At 37.1% G+C, this 18,485-nt stretch overlaps 1 long non-coding RNA gene across 3 annotated transcripts in view; it reads right to left on the bottom strand.

Annotated features, from left to right (window-relative positions):
- Positions 1 to 18,485, bottom strand: part of LOC132593708 (uncharacterized) — a 395,759-nt gene that overhangs the window by 169,510 nt on the left and 207,764 nt on the right. The gene's annotated exons all lie outside the window — the stretch shown is intronic.

Consider the following 18,485-nt stretch of genomic DNA (forward strand, 5'->3'; position numbering starts at 1 on the left):
GGTTGAATAAATTATGATGTATGCTTTAAATAAACATAGGCAACTCTTTATAAGGATGCTGCATAAATATTCCATGGAATATAAATATCCAGGAAAAATGACTATATTATTTAGCGAAATAAAAATAGATTATAAGATATGACCCATGTGATCTTATTTTTGTAAATGTAAATTTGCACATACACATACTTTATACCAGAATATTAGTAGTAGGGATCACTTCGTGATGAAATTTTATTCTCCTATGGTAATTTAAATCTTTCTTATTTATTTGTATTTCTAAATTCATACAATCCTCAATTTTGTTTTGTTTTTTGCAGTACGCGGGCTTCTCACTGTTGTGGCCTCTCCCGTTGCGGAGCACAGGCTCCGGACGTGCAGGCTCAGCGGCCATGGCTCACGGGCCCAGTCACTCTGCGGCATGTGGGATCTTCCCGGACCGGGGCTCGAACCCATGTCCCCTGCATCGGCAGGCGGACTCTCAACCACTGCGCCACCAGGGAAGCCCTGTTTTGCTTTTAATATTATTTATAACTAGGTGCTTCTTGGTCCCTAAGGAAGGTTCCTATGTCTGTACCTAAGGCATCGGTCGCCAGATAAATCCACTGCGAGCTTTATTTAATTAGGGAGGAGCGGGCCAGGTTTTTCTTCATCAAGTTTAGTTGAAAACCTGAGACTGGAGTCCTCCACTGACCCAGAATGTTAGTGTTTTTGCTGTAGACATTACAGCATTTGTACTTCTGTTATCTGCAGGAAAAGACCCGGAAGGTCTGGATTTTGAGATAGTTTCAGTTCTTGTCCAACCATTGGTTCCTAACTAACAACTCAAGTCTAACCAACCAGTTCTTCCTTGTGTCTTTCAGCTTTTCAGGATGAGAAATCATCAAAGGCCAAAATGAGCTAACACTTCTTGAATGCTTACTATATCAAGGTTTGAGTTATCTCATTTCATCCTCACAACATCTCAAGGCAATAAGTACCATTCCTATCATCTTTTTACAGATGAGGAAACTGAGGCACAGAGGGATGTAGTAATTCACTCAAGACTACCCGGCTAGTCCATAGCAGAACTGATTGTCTGATTCCAGATCCCAAGCTCTTAAACCTTCTACCACAGCTTCAGCCCATATACTTACACACACAGATACACACACACACACACACACACACACACACAAACCCACAAAAAAACCCTAGCTATAAAAAAGAGATAACAAATGCCACTATAATGATATACGTTAGATGATTTTGTGAAACAAAAAGCGCAAGAAAATATGATTTAGATACTAATTCAATTAATTATATTGAAAAGAGGTTTCAAAATATTTTAGATCACTTCCCTTATTTGAATGCAAATGATCAAAGAATTTTTACCTAATTATCTTAAATAGTTTTTTTCTGTCATAGCATGGTATGGTACACTCAATGAGGTGACCAATGAATTAAAATTGCTATAAGCTGAAAAATAATCACCATGAGTTTGACAAATTTCTTAGCTCATCAACTTACACATTTACAGCATGAGGTCAGTATTGGGTGCAGAATTCAGTCCATCATTTTACTAACAAACATTAAAGACCACGATGATCAGAATTTTTGTGCTGTGTAAATTTACTATGTACTTTTCTGCATAAACTAATCGTGGGTGCTGCAGAAATACACAGGAACCCAGATTCTGCTGACCTTTATTGTGGTCGGCTGCTCTAACCTACCATGGTTCTGATCACTGGAACCCAATGGGACAGGGAGATTTTGTCACACTTGAACTCACTTTCTTACCCTGAGCCTTTTGACTGTGTCAAGGGCTTATGCTCAGTTGGCCAGGCCTTCCAGCCAGTGATCCCACATTGTGAAATAATAATTAAAATACAGCAGGCACTCTCATTTTAATATGCTTACCTTTATCCTTTAGGGAGGACCTCAACTGATCGACTCCCAAGAGAAATATGCTTGCGTTTCTCTTCTCCCTTTTATCTGTCTCTGACTCTTGTACCCAATTTGACATTACACATGAAAATAAAAGCCAAATCATATTCACAGGGATTGTAAACTTCCTGATTTTCCTAACAAGGAAAGGAAAATATAATACACAAGGCCTAATAAATCTCAGGCCTATATTTGGGACTTTAGTTTTGCAATAATAACACCGTTGCTATCAATTTGCTTTACATATATGATAAAATACAACTCTTTTGAGCAAATGATGGAAGATATTCTTTTAAGTGAACATTTTTCTGGTATTGTCTGCCTCCCACTTAACAGACAACCGCTTGGAGAGCAGTTTCCATTCACAGTTTCCTTCACTACATTTCTCAATCCACAATGCTTCTGCTTCTGCATTCACCTTCATTAGGATTGTTCTCAAAAGCTCATGTTTGTCAGGCACATTCATGACATTCATCGATAAATTCAGTGATTTCTTTTAATGCTTATTTTAATTGGGATGTGACAACTCTATAGGATATAGCTCTGTTGGTAATTCTTGCCTTCTTGAAACACTCATTTTTCATGGCATCTGGACAACTGGGTTTTTATTTATTTTCTGGCTGCTTCTTCTAAGCCTTCTTTTTTTGATTTATTTTCTCCACCATCCCCTATAGGAATGGTTTCTATAGAATTCTGTCTTTGAATCTGCATTTCATCCCTCTTTTCCCTTCCCTTCCATTCCCGTCGTTTTTTCCCTCTAAATTTCTCCCTCTTTTTCTGTCTCTCTCCTCTCTCTCTCTCCCCCTTCTCTCTCTCTTTCCACCCCTCTCTCTTTCCATCCTTCCTGGTTAATCTCATTGTCTTTTATCATATCATTGGTCTGTGTGCATGAATAACACCCATACCTATATTTATAGCTTAGGTCTTACTTACAACATCAAATCCAAATATTTAACTACTAACTGGGCATCTCTACCTAGATTTTCCGTATTCAACTACAACTCAACATACTTCAAACTGAGCTCACCTTTTTTTCTTCCAAAACCTTCTTCTTTTAGCACATCACTCATTGTAAATTGTTCTGCTATTTACTGACTTACATAAGAGAGAAAAGAGGGAATCACTTTCTACTCTTTGCTCTCTCTCCAAAATCATTCAACTGTTAATTCTGACAAATTATTCAATACTCCACTCTTGTACATTTGTTACCTTTACTAGAGTCACCCATATCTTTCACCTACAATTTTTCACTGGCATCTAACTTTCTATTTTCTACTGCAGCCAGAGTGATGTTTCTAAACTTCCAAACAGTGCGTGTCTTTCTGCTTAAAATTCTGCACTAGTTTCACATTGTTCTTGGGATCAAAATCCTTAGCTCTCTGTACTCTGTGCCTATTATATCTTCCTCTTAGGTCCCAGAGCAACTTTTCCATTCCCATCCTCATTTTCCCAAATACCTTTGCCTTTGCTCATACTATGTTCTACTCATCTTTATGTTTACATTTAGACATGAATGGGATCAATAAATCTTCCCTAATACCGAAGCCTGAATGAGGGACTAAATTTGATTCCATATTTCTCCATAATAACATTCATCACACTAAATCCTAGTTGCCCCTCCAGTAGGTCACAGCCCTTTAAAACAAACATTGTACACCGTACTTGAATGTCTAGCATGTAGTAAGCATTGAGTCAGTATTTAATGACTGGCTGAATGGCTGTCCAGTGATAACTGGGGTGGGGCAATAGTTTGTTTCATACATGGATGGCAGGTAAGACTGCTCATTCAGAAAAATGTCATTTTCTGCAAAGCTCTTTTCATTGAATATGTGAATTTAAATGCTGGAACAACCTGCCAAATGACAGAAACTTGGCAATGATGTAAGCTGGCTCAATTGAGACATATTATTTAGTATGAGCACCAACATTTAGAAAATTGAAATCTCCTTCAGAAATCTTTTAATTAGGTAGTCTTTTTTGTTTACATATGATATTGCACATCCTGCCACTAATAGAAATTAACTTGGATTCCATTTGGAAAGCACACTGGTAATTATTCTCACTTCTCATATAAATGCAGCAAAGGATAGCAATGAAAAAGTTTCACTTTAAAATTGAAGTTGGTGAAACTCCAAAAATCCTGAACATTCATTACAGGCCCATAAATTACATCATTTTTAAAGATTACAACCAGGACTGAGGACCTTATCAGCTATTTTTTACTTCCAAGGCACCAACAAAAACTCTTTCAGTCATAGTAAGCTGTCACCTAAGCTACAATTTTATCTTATTCTAATCTAGGGCCTCTTAAGCATTCATGGATGAACTTGAAGCATTTTGTGAAGCCCATAAAATTGTTTCTGAAATTGTATGTGTGTTTGACCTTTTATCTAGGATAGGGGCTAAACATTTTGTTGGGCTTTTCAAATTGATTCACAACTCCAAAGAAATGAACAACCATTGGTAATCATTCTATAGGTAAAAGAAAAAAATTACAATCCACTTAAATATTCCCATATATGAAAAGATAATCTTTGGGAGAGAGAAAAGTTAGATATTTGTTGAATGAGTACATTAATTAAAATTAGACAGTTGTATTTTAATTTCTTTCCTAGCATATCAGATTATAATTTAGAAATAATAGAAATAAGGGAAAATGCCTTTGGAATTTCAATTTTTATGTGCAAGTGAAGGCCATGGAAGTGACTCTGTCATAGAGAGTCTTATTTTGTGTACAAGAACAAAATACGTCTAGAATATTTCAAGAGTCCTTCTGCTAGCCCCTCAATGGTAGTTATCTAGTACCTTCCTCAGACACAGTGCCTCATTCTTCTCCTTCTCTGCTGATAAATGAACCCCTCATAACCTCTTCATCAGTCTCTCCATTCCTCTCTCTCTTTGCAGATTGAATATCCCGCTTGTTCTTATGGTCTAAGGCTCATTGATTGAGCTAGAGTCTATTTAGAGTCTAAGATCAAATGAGCATGGAAGTGATTAGGGATTAAAAACAAATTATCCTGAAATATCCAAATTTCTGCCTTGAAAACATGAACTAGCATCTGCTCTCAGAACTTGTGCCTCAAATCTCAGAAAATTCCCTAAACTGAAGAGAAAATGACATCGATCAGCTAAAAATGTCCAGAATTCCAGAGTACTCTCGAAAGGGAAATATTAGTTTTAAATGATAATTTTAGTAATATGTTATTAGAATATTCCTTTTTTTAGTTCCAAATAAATCTCTAGAAATGACTTTGCAGTAAAATCTGATTCTGGATGTGACTGTGTCTGGGGGACTTTTTAGTTAGTAAGGATTTCGCACATTATTTTGGTTAGCGTTTCAAACAGCTTGGCTACATCTCAGCAAATATCAGGAAGTAATGAGTTTTCACAAAAGGTGAAAGTAAGTATATACACCCTTCAGTTGGAGACAATTTCATTTTTGCTAATCCTATTCTGGATGACTATCGCAAAGCTGCAGGGCCAGGCCACGAAGGAGGCATGGAAACTTCCTCTGGACTACCTCATGCTTTTCACTGACTTTTATGGAGACGACTTTGATCATGTCCCTGAACTCCAGTGAGATACTTTCACTGTCCTCCTGAGTGCTGTGGTACAACTCTGATTCTGAGTCTAAAAAAGAAAAAAACAAAAAACTGCTGAGAATAACGAAAGGTTTTGAGAAGAACTTGGAGGACAGGGAACAAAAAACAAAATAAACAGACTAGTGGATAACAGAAACCCAGGTTTTGGAGATGTTTAAACAATGGTATTGAGTGATATAGCTGCTATTCAAATTCCTAAAACTTCATGGAAAAAGATTTCTTTTCAGTAGCACGGCCTCTTCTAAGGGAAGGTTTTAAAGAAACATAAAACTTTATTTACAAGGTTCCAGTAAACCACTTCAGCCTGCAAACCAGATTGAAACTAATTGTTTTAAATGTAAGAATTGTTCATTCCAGAAAGTGAAGAGTAACACCCTGAAATGAATGATTCCACTTCAAAGAGCCGGCTAACTACCTGTGGGATGATGGAGGTGAGGACTAGGGCTGGTGATGTATCAGATTTCACAGGCACTTTTGTGCACTCAGATAATAAGACCCCTAGGTGTATCATTTTAAAACATGCAGGACAGGGCTTCCCTGGTGGCACAGCGGTTGGGAGTCCGCCTGCCGATGCAGGAGACACGGGTTCGTGCCCCGGTCCGGGAAGATCTCACATGCCGCGGAGCGGCTGGGCCCGTGAGCCATGGCCGCTGAGCCTGCGCGTCCGGAGCCTGTGCTCCGCAACGGGAGAGGCCGCAACAGTGAGAGGCCCACGTACCGCAAAAAAAAAAAAAAAAAAAAAATATGCAGGGCAATGAGTAACGTACACATACTCAGGCATTCACTCACACACACACACACACACACACACACTCAGATATGCTAGGTAGTTCGACTGATCCAGAGTTTGTTGACCTCCATTCAGTTCCAGGTCCTTCAAATATTGATTCAGTTCAGTCTTTCTTTACTGAAATGAAATATATACTCTGTATTACACTGAGGTTTAGGCTATAGATGCACTTCTGTAAATTGAAATAATAAATTAAATACATTTTCTTTAGTTACAATTGGATAGAAAGGTGGCTACTTTCCAGTGGAAGAAGATATTAAATCTCTGTGTAGCTTCACCCTTCTTTAAGCTGAAAAAAGCTATGGGACGTCTGAAAAATGCTGACTAAATTCTTCAATTCTTAGGACCATTTATGTAGAGTTTGCTAATGCTCACATATAAATTATGGCCTATCATTACAGTTCTTGATATTTTAAACCAGTCGGCTCATCCAAAGAATGGAGAGAAAATGAGAAAGCAGAAAAGTCCATTTTACTAACCAATTTGCACCAACATCTAGTTTGAGCCTAATGCGAAGAGAAGAAATATCTGGATGCATCTTAGAGGGCTTTAAAGCAAGTGAGAAAAATGTTTCAACCCTACCTTTCTCTTCCAGTTCTTGAGGGATTAATGTTTTGTTTAGCCATTAATAAGGGATTAAAAATGCTTTCACACTCTAATTTTTAAATCTTAGACTTAAAAAAATATTTGATTTAAACCTTTGATTTAAAATCACTACCAACATTTGTCCTTTGCCTTTTATTGAATTCATGGAATTAAAGACTCAGAGAGGAAAAGAGGAATGTAATTGAGGCCAATGGCTCCCCAAAGTAGGCCTTACATCAGGGACAATTCACTATGTTTTTATTGGCTTATGAGAAATTGAGAGAAATAAGAATGATGTTCTGGGTTTTTCTTAAAGTTACATTTATTAATATTAACAGACTATCCTCTATTATGAGACTATGTCTACTCTATTTTATTGTGAAAACATTATTACATTTATAAAATGGTAATGGTAGATAGAATTATGTACTTATTTTTATTTATAATGCTAAAACAATGAAAAATATATTTTTTTAATATACAGTTAAATGTGTGCTTTATCTATCATTATTCATTTAATTCTTTCCTCTGGAGTCACAAAAAACAAATATAATCTTGCTTCATAAGAAACTGACAAAATCAAAAGAAAGGTAATGCCCCCAAAAGGCTTCTCTAGCTTGAACTTTTCCAGTTTCCTTAAACCTTTCTCCAATTACATTGTACACTAAAGACCTTCCAAAACGCATTACTGAGAAATAGACACATTACTCCAAATGTGGCCTTACCAGTCCAGCTGTACCATTACCTTTCATTGACCTGTATTTATTAATGCAGACCATAGTTACCCTACTCTCCTAAGCTGTGACTAAAGCTGCATGACCTTCCTTTTAAGAACACTTGCTTAGCGCTATTTCTTTGAGCACATGGACAACATTCAGTCCTATTCTGTAAAAGTGACTTAATCCCCAGACACTAGTGATAGCGAGAAGGAAACCCTTGTCCTCTAGGAGAAGGGCTGTAAACACACAATCTCAATCAGTGTTGTCAGTGCCGTGATGGAGGTACATCCAAGGTGCTTCATGAGCAAAGTCGAGGGGGTGGAAGGGCACGGAGACTCAAGGCACATAATGAGATACAACCTTCACTTCCTTTGTTCTCAATGACCACAAGAAGTTTGTCCTGCTAATAAACCATCTTAGAAGAAAAAGGAGACATGATATGAAAAAATGAGCCAAGTCTATAATTGACCACCTAACTGGATTTTGTTAAAAGATGTGTAACTGTTGGCCATTTTGAACCATGACAGAAATACTCTTAGTTCATTAACCCTTCTCACATTGACAATATTGTACTACCTGCGTATCTTTCTTTCTCACTCTGTCCAGAAAGTTTATCAGTTTGTAAAATGGAATTTAAAATAATCACAAACTACATATGTCTCTCACATGTGTATTTATTTGGCATTTATGGAGATATCTATAGATACACTTACTAATTTGCAGAGTTGCCCACACTTGCTTTGGTGGCTTTTATTACAATCTCCTAGAAATGTAGGTCCACATGTATGGGATTCTGCAACAAAAAATTCATGGTGAGCTGCAGAACACAGACAGCTTGGGACTTTTGTCTACAAAGCTGCCTTTGACCTGTATGAAATTCACTGAAGTTAGCCTTACTCTGCTCATTAACCACAGCTCAATTCAATTTCTTTCTTGGATCAACCATTTTGAACTACTGCTGGCTTTTGCCTGCTCTCATAATATGAGTTTTTCTTAACTTGTTCTCCTGAAACTTAAGAGTATCAAACCCAAAATTTTCTTGGGTGGAATGTATTCTTGGCAGTGACTGCCACTTGAATTCGTGTTAAGCTTTTCTCCTAAGGACCTCAAAGTCTCTATAAATCTCATATGACCTCAGAACATCATTATCAGAAGATGGGAATTGGACAACATTATTCCTGTGGTCATGGTCACCCCAGACTCTGAGAGCTTAAGCAACTGTCACAGGGTACCCAGACCAGGGCAAAAAAATACAATATTAAAGAAAAACCTATATTAATTGTATCAATCCTCCTATGAGGAATAATCTTTTTCTGTCATTTGTAGGACCTTAGGATTCCCTTATCTGCCTTCACGCATTCATTCATTGATTTACTTATTTGCTATGCAATATCTGAAAATATGCCAGAGTAGTATCAATTCTTCAAAGGTTTTGATCTCTATTAAAATAAAAACAATAATAATGAAAGGCAGGAAAGCTGAACCACTCTAGCCATTAAACACATCTTGATTTTCTTCAGAAATAATCTTCATTTACTTTTCATCTGCTTTAGACAGAGGTCAATTGAAAAGTACCTGGCCTCTAAGGAATCAACACAGTGCTTTCCTGGTGGCGCAGTGGTTGAGAGTCCGCCTGCCGATGCAGGGGACACGGGTTCGTGCCCCGGTCTGGAAAGATCCCACGTGCCGCGGAGCGGCTGGGCCCGTGAGCCATGGCCGCTGAGCCTGCGCGTCCGGAGCCTGTGCTCCGCAACGGGAGAGGCCGCAACAGTGAGAGGCCCGCGTACCGCAAAAAAACAGAATCAACACAAAGTTGTGGAAAGCGTTCTGGCCTTTCTTGGAGAATAAGTTTTAAAATAATAGAATCCAAACCTCCTCTACAACCCCATCTCCCCTCCCTATCAAAAAAACTGTCAGCTGCATTCAATTGCCAATATCTGCTATCATAGATTATGTCTACTACTTTTACTTTTCCACCTAAGCATTTTCTAACAAACACTTTTGCTTTCTTCTGGGATATGTCGAAAGATACATCGAAAGTGATGTATATCCTGCCTATGATTCCATTTACAGGAAAACAATGAAAGCAGTTGGTGATGTGATGGTGTTAATATATTCATGCAATACATTGGTAGACATATGGGGATCCAGGTTTTTTCTGTGCCTGTGGAGTTTAAAAGGAACCTTCTAGACATGCACTTTATGTACATAAAATATAGTGTTCACATAGGGACAACGTATGAGAACATCCGTACCTGTCAGCTCTGTGCTGCCAGCAAGGATGAGGTTTCCGTGTGTGGGATTTTAGAGTTCATTATACTGTCCCATGGAGCATTCCCAAAAAAGCAGCAGGTAGAAAATCAGGAGCATTCAAACGAAATGATACTCAAGGGGGTGAAGACTGTTTTTTCCCCTCAAATTGTCTCTGTTGACAGAGTTGACTTCACTTTGCCATTGAACTGTGACAAGGTGATTATTTTTAAAAACCAAAATACGGTGCATAATACATTTTAGCCTGAAGCTGAAAGTTAAGTGTGAGTATTCATTCATTTTTTTTGCTCTTCCACGAAAAAAAGAATGTGACCTGAGTAGCAAACAAAGTGTTAAACTCTATCAATTCCATGGAGTTAATGAATGATGTTGAAATGGAATCATTTTTAACGAGAGGAATTCTTTTGATCTTGAGGCTGAGATTTTGTTGAAGAAGAAGAAATTAGTTTTTTATTCACAGTAACCTATCAATTTATCAGGAAAAAAAAATCATGAATTTAAATATACTAAAATACATTGTATCCACAAACAGGTTCCACATACTCTCACACAAAATGGACAAAGTTAAGTGCATCCTGTCAGTAAATATATGATCATATGGTCAGAAACTTGTGCCGAGAATTTTAGACTAACTTAAACTAATTTTAAGGCCTAGCTCTGTAAAATCCTCCCTGAGATGAAAAGAATGTAGGGTTCCTTTGTGTTGATTCTGCAAGTGGCCAGAATTATAGTCAGTGAATGACTTGGCCAAAGACAGGCAATAAGTCAGTGGATAAGCTCACCCCCGTGTGCTTTATGCTGTTGTGTGTTGCTCATCAGGCCAGGCTTCCAAGCCTAGATAGAGTTTTAAATACTTTTTTCAAGAAGAGCTGATTCAGAAGGTTGATCCGGTCAAATTTTAGTGAATAAGGTTCACAGAGACCTACTGACCTTATTTGTTTGGAATTTGTGCTTAGCCTAGTATCTTACTTTTTTTTTTTTAAGCCTATTTTTAAAAAATAACTTTTCCATACAAGTCTACAGGCAGGAGCCCACAAGTCTTAGCTAATATAATTTCTGGTTATTTGTTCTCTTCCCTTTCACCCACCTGGGTCAAATCGAGCAAAATCCACTTCCTTTTAAATATTGTCCAAGGAAAACAAAGTTGGTTGGGCGCTAAGGGGTTCTTTACATCACTCCAGATAAAAAAAATCATGTTATTAGATATTGCAAAACTCTTCCTTTAAGCATCAATGCGTCTTTTCTCCCGGACACTCCAAATATCAGTCCTCCTTGTCTCATCCTCAGTCACAGGACACTGATTCTGCTTCTGTGGTTAATCTTTCACTTCTGACTCTGGTCATAGAAATGTGCTCCCTGAAATCGTTTTTCTTTCATAAGGAGTCAAAGTTACAACAAAGTACTTACTTTCATATGAGTAGGATAAAGTGCACTGTTAAGTAATTCTCTCCCTGTCTTTTTTCTCAACATTACTTATTTTACAATATAATGTTTTATATAGACTGTCAGAAAAAAAACAAACAACAAAATATACTTTTATTCCATATCAAAATTCACAAATTTAATCCTAATTTAAATGACTCCTTCATGGAGTCCTTTTTAAAATTTTACTTAAGGATTTGTTTATCTTTTTATAATAACACCAAAAGGAAATTGGCTGGCTACATGTAACTTAATATACACCAGAGGGAAGGAAAAAGTCAATATTTGGAATGTTATCTATGCTGAACAAATTTGCTTTATGATTTTATTTATTTAATTCTCATTAAATTCAAGTTTATTTAAATAATTTAAGAATTAGATTAAAGTTTCCCTTTTTTTTCAAGCTATCTTTAAGGCTGAAATAAGACTGGAGAAAAATCTTACATGATTTAAGGGGTCCAACTTACCCTTGGACTGTGTAGGTTCAATTCACTGAAACCCATACAGAATGCAATTTGGCAACGTCCAACAAAATTAAAAGCTCACCATCTTTTGACCTAGTAATTCTGCTATTAGGAATTTATCCTATGGATAAACTTGATCACATTCAAATAACACACAGGCATCCTCACGACAATATTTTCTACTAGGAAAGTAGAAGGAACCTAAGTGCTCATCAACTGAGGACTGATTAGATAAATTATATCCAGAAAATGGAATATAATTCAGCTATAAACAAGAATAAGGAAGTTGTTTGTATATTGGTATGGAGAGAACTTGAAATATTTTATTTAGGGAAAAATAAGGCACAAAACTGTGTTTATAACACAGTTATAATGAACTGTGAAATATATATTGAATATATATAATGAAATATATATTGAATATATAATGAATGTGAAATATATATTCACATTTTCTTATAAATACTTATATCAGCCTAACATATCTTTGGAAGGATACAAAATAAAAGAATGACAGAGGTACCCATGGAGAGGGGAACTGGATGACTAGGGGAGAGACAGGAAGGAAGCTTTTCACTTTTTAATTTTGAACCATGTGACTATGTTATTGTGGTACTGTGATTTATAATAAGGAATATGTATTTGCTTTTAGTCCCCATTCCTGGCCCCAAAACCCTTGAAATTTCCTAAGGAGAGCAGAAAAGGTGTCTTTTGTTATGCTGGTGACTTTTGGAAAGCCCCAGGAAACCTAAGGATGTGGGATGATTGCCAATGAAGCCAACATTGTGATGAGAGGGTTAGAACTTTCAGTCCCACCTCCAGAGAGTGGAGGGGCTGGACATTGAGTTCAAGCACTGGTGGCCAGTGATTTAATCAATCGTGCCTATGTAATGAAGCCACTGCAAAAACCTCAAAAGACAGGGATTTAAGAGCTTCTGGGCTGGTGAAGATTTGGGGAGAGTGGCTTGTTCAGAGAGCTTGGAAGCTCTGCGTCCACTCCCCATACCTTGCCTTACTTATCTCTTCCATCTGGCTGTTCCTGAGTTATATCCTTTTATAATAAACTGGTCATCTAGTAAGTAAAATGTTTCTCTGAGTTCTGTGAGCTGCTATAGCAAATTAATTAACCCCAAGAAGGGGGTCATGGGGATTTCCTATTTATAGTTAACAACATGGACTTGCGATTGGCATCTAAAGTGGGGGACTTTCCTGTGGGATTGAGCCCTTAACTTGTGGGATCTGATACTACCTCCAGGTAGATAGTGTCAGAATGGAGTTGAACTGTAGGACCTCCAGCTGATGTTGGAGAATTGCTTGGTGGTGTTGGAAAACCGCACATGGGAATTGATATCAGAACTGGAGTTACCTACTGAAAAAAATTCTAAAACATCATTCAGAGTCTCCAGAGAAGAGAAGATTAGCTCTGAGCTTAACAGGCACCCTGTGAACTTGCTGTTGGGATTTTATTCTCCCTTGATTCAGTCAGTGTTCTATAATGTGGCCTTATTTGGAGACAGGGTCTTTACAAAGGTAATCAAGTTGAAATGAGGTCATTGGGATTCTAATCCAATAGGACTGGTATCCTTTTAAGAGGGGGCATTTTGACACAGACACATGCAAAGGAAGAACATCATGGGAGGATGAAGCCAGAGATGGATTGATGCTTCCACAAGCCAACGCTAGATGATTTCATTCACTTGTATAGCTTGAAATACTACCCATTTGCCAAGAAGTCTTCCATTTATATATCCAGCCTATATCTATTCTCAATCCAAGTGCCAAAATGAGATCTCCAGCTACATGTCTTACAAGATCACAAGCTTATATCAAAAACCATCCTTGATCATCTACCACTGCCCCATCTCTTCCTCTTCTAGTCTTCCTCATCTCAGTTAATAGCAACTCCTTCCATGCTCTTACTTAGACCAGAATGCTGGCAGATCACCTTTGATGCTCTGACATCCAGTCACTCACTAAGGCCTCTGTCTATTCAGGCTCCAGCATGGGTCCCACACTTATTCAATCCTTGGCATCCTACTTACTGCTGCCACTATTGCTATCTAAAAATGTCTGTTTCCGTGAAATATCAAAAACTCACATGTGCTATACTAAAAATATTGGAAGAGGACTAGGTTTTATTCAAGATTTTAGGAATGAAGGTTACTTTTAAATGGTTGTCTCTCTCCTTTTCTAAGCTCCCAACATTGGCCTTAAACGAGGGCTATTTTAAAGGGACTCCCCCTCTTTCTTTTTTTCCTGTTGTTTATTATCTTAGTTATCATTTTCTTCTTTATCCTGTATAAGAGCACAAGGGTTTGTTACTATATCATGGTGAGATTACTGAAGGTACTGCCACTTTTTAATTTGTTAAAGTATGAAGCGACGAAAGCAAAATACAAGGAGTATAATTTCCAATTTATACTCCATTATACAAGGAGTATAATGTCCAACATAGGAGACAGGATTGGACATCCATTACGTTCTAAAAAAGCATTTAGATACACAGATTAAGAAATGCATAAGAGAATAATAGTTTTTCTGAGTTTTAAATTCACCAACATACCATAGAGCTCAGAATCTGTGAATTCTAAAGTAAATAGGCCACGGCATTCCTCAAGAGACGAAGTTCTCACAATAGTCTTTAGCCGTATCCTTAAATAGAACACAAAGGTGTCTTCACCTGGCCTGTGAATCACCCAGATAAGTTTCACATTACGAAGGACCCACAAAGAGATGCCACGTGAAAAGGCAGACAAGTAAACTAGATAAAATGAACATGTGAAGATTACTCGACGGACTCAGCATCAGTAAAGCGTAGCACATTTATGATCTGGAATAGAGCTTATGGATTTCACTAAGACATCCACATTTCCTCCTTATGACATCCTTGTGTAGAACCGTCATACAATTTCAAAATGGCCACTGGGGTGCAATTTGGGATAAAAAACAAAGCAAAGCTCCCTGCTTTACATGGGGAACAAACTAATTAGATTGGTACCATTAGCACAGACCTTTAACCAAATGTGCTCATTTAACTCCAAATTACACAGGAAAATGGGGAGTCATGTTGACCCTCTTGTAGGACACAATATACATGAATATTCTGAAACTTCATGAATCTGACCTGAAATAGAAAGCACTTGAAAGAGAATAAAATGCAAGTCAAGTTTTACCACTCAGTGTGCCTAAGAAAAAACGTCATTGTATCTCTGTATCTCAGTACAATGAAGATGAGAATTGTTTTCTACACTTTTAAAAAATAATCTTTCAATTACTGATGTCTTTGTAAGAAACAGACTGTATTATAATTACTATTATCTTTAAAATTAATTCAGCATATTTTAATAGATCCGAGTGACTAATCAATTCTTTTTCCCTTATTAGTAGCTCTCATATTTTAAACACTATAGTTTTTAAATCCAGAAATCAAATGCCCTCCAAGCTTCGGTTAGCTTGGATTGAAACACCAGCTCTGCAAGCAGCTTCCATCTTACCCAGTTGCCCCTCTCAAACAAGTGTCCCCAAGGAGTGACATTATTCACTAGCCATTCTTTCTTCTACTGCCTTGCCACCCTGTAGCTCATAGCAGTCTGATCTCTGCCCTCATAGTTGAAATAATTCTCATAATCAGGCCATTCATCCTAGTATTTATTGCGTGCCAACTACAATATTCAGGCACAATTATGATTACAGCAGTGAACAAAACAACGTTTGTTCCCTCATGAGCTTATGGTGGGAGTGACAAGAAATGGAAAAATAACCAAGTAAATATAGAGAGTGTGAGACGATATAAAATCCAGCAAGGATAAGGGAATAGGCAAGGCCTGAACTTGCAGAGAAGAGGGGTGCGTTTTTAATGCGCTGTAGTCAGAGAAGACCTCACAGAGAGTCAGTGTCCCAGCTGTGAATCTAAGCAGGAGAGTGTTTCAAGGAAAAAGCCAGAGCAAGTCCCTGGGGTGGAAGACTGCTTGGCATCTTCAAATAAGAGCAAGGGGGTCATTGTGCCTGGCGCAGAGTTAATGAAGTACAAGGAGGTCAGTAGGGCAGCAAAGGCAAGATTGTATGGGACTAAATACTTTAGCTCAGAAGGATTTTAGATTTTACTACGTGAACTCAGAGACCATTAGAAGTTTTTGAGCAGAGGAGAAACATATTCTGACCAAAGTTTTAAAAATCCAATGCTAATGGGCAATAGGAATATAATTTTTAAATAACATTTATAAAAGCATCAGTAGTATAAAAACTTAATGGCATGGACATATATACACTACCAAAAGTAAGGTAGTTAGCTAGTGGGAAGCAGCCGCATAGCACAGGGAGATCAGCTCGGTGCTTTGTGACCGCCTGGAGGGGTGAGATAGGGAGGGTGGGAGGGAGGGAGACACAAGCGGGAAGAGATATGGGAATATATGTATATATATAACTGATTCATTTTGTTGTGAAGCTGAAACTAACATACCATTGTAAAGCAATTATACTCCAATAAAGATGTTAAAAAAAAATAAAAAAAAAATAAAAAAAAAAAACTTAACGGCAAATTTAACCCAAAAATGCACTCAAAACTACAAAACAGTGTCATGTGAAAGTTAAAGAAAGCTTAAATAAATGGAGAGATATACTTCGTTTGTGGTTTGGAAGACTCAACATTAATAAGTTGTCAGTTTACCCCAAATTGATGTATACATTCAATTCAATTAAAATGTCAGCAGGCTCTTCAAAGAAATATAAAAGCTGATTCTAAAAATTTATATGGCAATACAAAAATCCTAGGATAGCTAAAACAATTTTGAAAAAGTAAGAACCATTTGGAGAACTTTCAATATTTAATATAAAATGAAAATTACCAAAACAGTGTGGAATTGGCATAAAGATAGACATATGTATCAATGGAAAAAGAATAGAAAATCAGAAATAGACCCGCATATATAAGGTCCATTGAGTTTGGATAAAAGTTTTAAGGCAATACAATGTGTAAAGAATTAATCTTTTCAACAAGTTGTTCTGGAACAACTGATATGAAAAATCCAATAAAATCAAACCCTACCTCACACCATACATGAAATTAAACTCAAAATAGATACGAGAATGAAACATAAAAGTACAGATGTAAAATTTCTAGAAGAAAACAGGAGAAACTCTTTGCAACCTTTGCAACTCTAAGCAGGGATTTCTTTAACAGGACACAAAATACACTAACCACGAAGGGAAAGAAATAATAAACTGAAAACCTCTGTTCTTCAAAAGACACTATTAAGAAAATGTAAAAACAAAACACAAACTGGAAGAAAATATTCATAATACATACACCCAACAAAAACCTTGTGTCCTGGATACATGTAGAACACAGCTCAGTAATAAAAAGATAATTTTTTAAAATGGGCAAAAAAATTAAACAGATACTTCACAAAAGAGACACAAATTTCGATAAGCCCAAGAAAAAAGGGTCCAATATGATTAATAATCAGAGAAAAAGAAGTTAAAACTGAGGAGGTATACCTCTACTTACTGCTAGGATGGCTAAATGAGGATGTGGAACATTGAGAACTCTCTGATGGAAATATTTGCTCTTCGGTTATACTCTTTAGAAAACAGTTTGACAATTTCTTATACAGTTAAATATACACTCACTATATGACTCAGCAAAAATCATCTGGTGAGTGTATTTACCTAAGAGATAAAAATACATATATAACCACAAAAAGACTGGAACATGAATGTTCACAATAGCTTTATTAGTAATAGCCACAAAGTAGAACCCCGCTGTCCAAACTGTGACATATTCATACAATAAGATGCTAGTCATCAATATGAAGAAACAAACTATCGATACACAAATAACATGGATGAATCTTAAAAACATGCTGAGTGAAAGAAGCCAGGCATAAAAGCATATATACTGTATGATCTATTTACATGAGGTTCTAAAAAGGTAATATTAACTTATAGCGATAAAATACAGATTAATAGCACCTGGGGAGGGATTCCCAGGAAGGGACAACAAGAAGAGCATGAAAAAAGTTTTTGAGATGATTATATGTAGTATAACTTGATTAGGGTGGTGGTTATATAGGTGTAGACGTATATCAAAATTCACCAAACTATTCACTTAAAAATGAGTGCATTCAGTTTATTGTATGTGAATTAGAGCACAATAACAGCGATTTAAAGAATCCAGTGGGGCTTCCCTGGTGGCGCAGTGGTTGAGAGTCCGCCTGCCGATGCAGGGGACACGGGTTCGTGCCTCGGTCCGGGAAGATCCCACATGCCGCGGAGCGGCTAGGCCCGTGAGCCATGGCCGCTGAGCCTGCGCGTCCGGAGCCTGTGCTCCGCAACGGGAGAGGCCACAGCAGTGAGAGGCCCGCGTACCGAAAAAAAAAAAAGAATCCAATGAAGAGTTTATTAAATATTTATTATATAAAGCATTTGATAATGACTAGATAAGATGATATCCTGGTTTCTTTTTTAAGACTGCAAAAAAGAGTGCACATAGAAAATGTAAATTCAATTTACAGCTTTCTGCCATAAGACATAAATTAGTGTGTTTATGTAGAAAAGAACACTGATATTTTACAGGCCTTATATTTAATGTAAAAACTTTTACTAAATGAAAAAAAGAACAATTATGAATAGTCCCTCCAGGGGATTGTTATATGTCAGTTTTTTACTTCTTCATGTTAAATGAAGTGAAGCCACTGAGACCCCAGGC

Source organism: Globicephala melas, chromosome 17 (genome assembly GCF_963455315.2).
Source record: "Globicephala melas chromosome 17, mGloMel1.2, whole genome shotgun sequence".
NCBI classification, from domain to species: domain Eukaryota; kingdom Metazoa; phylum Chordata; class Mammalia; order Artiodactyla; family Delphinidae; genus Globicephala; species Globicephala melas.